The sequence below is a fragment of the Triticum dicoccoides genome, chromosome 3A (genome assembly GCF_002162155.2).
Source record: "Triticum dicoccoides isolate Atlit2015 ecotype Zavitan chromosome 3A, WEW_v2.0, whole genome shotgun sequence".
Classification (NCBI taxonomy): Eukaryota; Viridiplantae; Streptophyta; class Magnoliopsida; order Poales; family Poaceae; genus Triticum; species Triticum dicoccoides.
This window is the reverse complement of record NC_041384.1, coordinates 486,271,077-486,275,749: the sequence shown is the minus strand read 5'-3', so window position 1 is coordinate 486,275,749 and position 4,673 is coordinate 486,271,077. Positions and strand designations below refer to the sequence as shown.

The following is a 4,673-nucleotide window of genomic DNA, read 5'->3' as shown; positions in this document are numbered from 1 at the left end:
CGGGCCTCCTTCCTCCTCCGGCCAAGCGCGCCACTGCCCCCGCTCCTCCTTCTTCCTTCGGCCAAGCAGCGCGCCATTGCCGACGGCGCGCCTTACCTCATGCGTGGCCGTGGCCCCTGCCGCACCCCCACCGCTACCCTATCCGTGGATCCCCGCGGCGCGACATGGAGGTCGCCACCTCCCGCGGCCATGGCGAACACCTCCGCCGCTGGGCTAGCTCTAGCGCCGCCCCCTCACCTGCCCTCCCCCTCCAGCAACTCTACTAGCACGCCCGACGCTCCCTCCGGCGAGCAGCTCCGCGCCACACGATAGTTCCCCCCATGCCTATGGTCCTTTGCATCCAGCACTGCTAACACGCAACCTCTTCTACGGTTTCTCTTCATTATGGCATTCAGTTGCGGTTCAACAAGAATAACAGGAGCAGTACATACATCTCTTTTCCCTCTACTGCTCTTTTCTCTCACTAATTTGTTTCTCTCTGTAGTGCAGCACGAGGGAGGTTGGACGGATTGCAAGAAAAAAAAGCTCAGTTCTACAGGCAGCGCCCGCCGCCCACACGGACTACTTCCTCCTGTCCTCGTCCAGGTATCGGGCTCACATCAGTCCAACTATTCCTCACTTATCCGTCTGAGCTCCTCCTGCCATGCTCCTTCACATATGAGCTTTTGCCGGCACTGGTGCACGCCGCCACACGTTCAAAGTGTCTATTGGAAAAAGTTCAGAAGTTTGGTTCCATAAAAAGTTGCACTTGTTCATCTGGAAAAGATCATGAAAGTTGAGAAGTCAAGGTGCCTAGCACTTATTTGATGAAATGGCAAGCTAAACAAACATATTACAGATGCAGATATCAACTTAGCTCAGTTGTGCATATGACAGCATGATCTAACTTTCCCCCCAATCTGATGTGATTTTATTTGTATCAAATGAACTCACAGAAAAGTTGCACACAAAGAGCATCTTCTAAAATGGTTTAAGATCTATTTTATAATTTGCCAGATAAAGAAATTTATATAGTACTCTTTAATCATTTTGTAGTCCCTCTAGAATGTTTGTTGATGGTTAGCAATAAGCAGACCAAAGCAGGGACAATTCTTTCACTTGTATGAGACGAACATATTTGATTTCTCATGAAACCTGTAAAAGTCTAATTTCATAACCTTAAGAAATTACCAAATGGATGAGCAAAGTAGTATTACCACTGTACTGAATATTCTGCAGTGGTTAGTATACTAGAGAGTAAAACTGTGCCATATTGTTTGGTTTAATTTCTGTTTAGTTTTGTGTTCTGTTGTTTTCCCTAGTTGATCCATGTGTTATTGCTTCTATGTTGTGCACTTCTAATTCCATCATGAAGGAAAGAAGATAAGCGAGCTAAGTACTTGTTTGGAAAGTTGGTAAGTTCGTACACATAAACCTAAAGAAGTTCATTGAAAAAGTTTGGTTTCGTTTAAAAATATGTGATTTTTGGTTGGAAAATCATTGAGGAAATAGTTAATTTTTGCTAACTCCTGCAGTTCTCTGGTTGGAAAATTAATGGTTCAATTTGCTGAGTCCTTTGGTCTACAAATTTATTTCTGTTTGTATGTAAGTGGCTTAGGCAACAGAAAAAAGCGAGCAGTTCTGTTCAAGGGAGTTCAAAAATTAACATACATGAAGTTCTTGATTATTTCGGTTATTTTGTATGATTTATTTTTTTGCAAAATCTTGATGTCATTTTGCCTTGCAGATAAATTTTTTACTGAGTGTACTGGGTCCCTACTGGCTGTAGCAGCTTACTTTAAAGAACTGAACCTTACTGTCTCCAGATTAGCATAGAAACTAGGGACGCGGAGTTTGTGATCCCGAGCACACAGGTGCTCGTTATCTTAGCCGCTGAGAATAGCATCGCGATGGGTGCATTGAATTCTTGTCAGGGACTATGGTCATTTGTTAATGTGGTAAAGCAGACATACGGGCGCCGAGGTAAGTGACGGCCACGGGACGGCGTCGACGGTTTGAATCCGAGCCGTGGCTCGTGACGTCACGTGCGTCCTGATCCGCGGGCCAGAAAACATGCTTTCCGGTTAGGAGGTACATATCTGAATTGCATGTGTGCGGTGCCATCTAATTTGTGGGATCCAAAAGCACAAGATCTAATCCTGTGGTTTCCGCCTCAATTTATTTGATCAGAAGAACCATCATGGTTCCTGGAGGAGGTCAATGCCAACGAGATTCCGATTGAGCTTCTGCAGTATCCAGTACTAGCACCTGCGCCAGAATTGCCTACGCAGTTGTCAATGGAGGAGCTGCTGCCTTGGCAGCGGACATCGGCGTGGGTCAAATCTGTGCGGCGGTGGGGGTGGCGGACGGTGACATTGCACTCTAACAGACGCAAGCGTCAGAACAGTCTGAGTAGATCGGCCCAAAAGCGCCTGGATGGACACAAAGGTATGGAGTCATCGTGTTAGTTCAGAATTTTTTTCAGAAAGTTTTTGGTGTCGTACAAGAGTGCAAGCATGATGGGATGAGTGCAGTGCGTGGCAACATGAAAAATGTAGATAAAACAGTGTTGGTCAGATGGATATTCAATCTCTGCACCCCTGAAAATACAGAGAACATATTCATATTCTGGCCGTTTTGAAATAGTTCAGATGTGTATGTTGTCTATTGCATATATGCAGTTCAGTAAAAATGCTGATTCATTCTTGAATGGAACTATTTAGTAGCAACCTGTCCGGACCGTGGGGAAGCTCCAGAACAAGCTGGTCGACCAACTTGATGCAAGAACTGTGGAGTAGAGGGTCAGCGACGAAACAAATGAAACAAAGCAGCGGAGCTAAGACTGAAAAGGGACTGAAAAATGATGCATGGTTGACGTAAAACAAAATGCAGGGGAACCAATGGAGCTAAGGCTAGAGAGCAGCTGAAATTTAGTTATCCTTTACTGCAATGTCAATTTGATGGCGTGTATAATTAGCAGGAGTGGTGCAAACATACTGTAACATGTGTGAGCATCATGCAAATCCGTTTGCACTGAATAAACCTAGACTTTTATATAGTGTAACATCGACCTGACTTCTGTGTGAGATGCATGATGCAGTTTAGCTGCTCATATTTCTGAACATGTTATGCATGCCCTGAACCTGATGAATAAAATGCAAGGACTCCTTTCCCTTCTGGACGCCCAGGTTTTAGTTAACCTTTTTTGTTAAGTTTCACTTTGCTGGCGTGTATGATCAGCAGTGGCGGATCAAAAATACTGTGATCTGCGGAGCATCATGCAAATCCGTTTGTACTGAATAAAGCGAGATTGATATGTACTGAATTTTGTGTGAGATCCACGATGCAGTCTAGCTGCTCGTAATTCAGAATATCTGTTTTTTTAGTAACATTCGGAATATCTTTTTTTGTAGGTTTATTTGGAACATTTTTTTTCTGTTGGGGAGCGGCAATGGATCTCAGCGGCCTGGAATGTAGGGGATGGGCTTGAGTCCCGTCGGAGAAGATTGGTTGGTACAACCGTGCGATCCGAATAAATCTGCTCACATGACGCCGTCAGTCCAGAATCAGAGAGATGCTCGCCCATATTGTTTCCTTCCATCCGAGCCACGCGGAAACTGACTGACGCCGTAATACTTCGTTGTTGTCAGTTGTGGGTCATTGGTTCTGCATAAGATATCAGTACATTAACTATACCTGCCAGAATGCGTGTTGCATTGGCTATCTCGGTGCGAGGGTACGGCAGGGATATCGAGACTATGTGTGCTCGGGCTCACAACAACACTTTCGAGAAACTAGTTATTACTTTCTTAGTTAAAAGAAGTGTATACACTTTACTATTTATAGATTCAGATTGTCGGAACAAGTTCTCATACTCCCTCCGTTCCATAATGTAGCGCATATAGATTTTCTGCAAGGTCAAACTTTATAAAGTTTGACCAAGTTTATAGAGAAAACTATTTATATCTACAATACCAAATGTACATAATATGAAAGTATGTCTTGTGATGTATCTAAGCACATGTGTTTGGTATTCTAGATGTATATGATTTTCTCTACAAACTTGGTCAAAGTTTATAAAGTTTGACTTTTAGAAAAATCTATATGCACTACATTGTGGAACGGAGGGAGTACAAGCCTTTTGGCTCTGTTACAACTTTCTAAAAGGGTTAGAATGTTATTGGTGTTGGAAAAATATCAGACGCTCTCAACTGAATAAGAAGTGTGTAGCGCAAGTTCTGGTATAACTACTTCAAGAGTTCAAAAATCTCAACGAACAAAGCTCTAACCAAAGTTCAAGAATTGTTTCCTTCATAAATTAGTTTTCTTTTGATTAATTTGTTGTTCTAAGCAGTACAGACGAAGAGTCTTGTGTAGTACATGTGTGTATTGTACATTGTATATTGTTATCACTTACCATACCATCATGGACAGAAATAAGAGAGATACATAGTCATTCTATTAATCAACTTGCTAGCAACACTAGATACATTTCATCTTTGCAAATATGTGATATATTTGGTGCAATTTTTGAATGATTTGATTTCGATTTTGAGCTATCATGCAACTTAGTTAAAACATGCATTTTAGTTCAAACACTAAGTTTTGGACCACAGAGTTGATGTTTTAAAAGTTTGTACAAATTGCAAACAATCTGTGTAAATTCCCATCGAGTAGGTGCGCGTGTTGAGCGG

At 42.6% G+C, this 4,673-nt stretch overlaps 1 long non-coding RNA gene across 4 annotated transcripts; it reads left to right on the top strand.

Moving 5' to 3' along the window:
• Positions 1-6: 6 nt before the first annotated feature.
• LOC119268703 lies at positions 7-3,853 on the top strand. 4 transcript variants are annotated; one of them, XR_005133263.1, is made up of 4 exons: positions 7-585; positions 1,355-2,070; positions 2,170-2,427; positions 2,703-3,160. It is a non-coding gene; the product is annotated as an uncharacterized LOC119268703 (long non-coding RNA). The 4 variants fall into 4 exon arrangements; XR_005133262.1 differs by lacking the exon at positions 2,703-3,160 and adding an exon at positions 3,393-3,853 and having other exon boundaries at positions 7-2,070; XR_005133260.1 differs by having other exon boundaries at positions 7-2,070.
• The last annotated feature ends 820 nt before the right edge of the window (positions 3,854-4,673 follow it).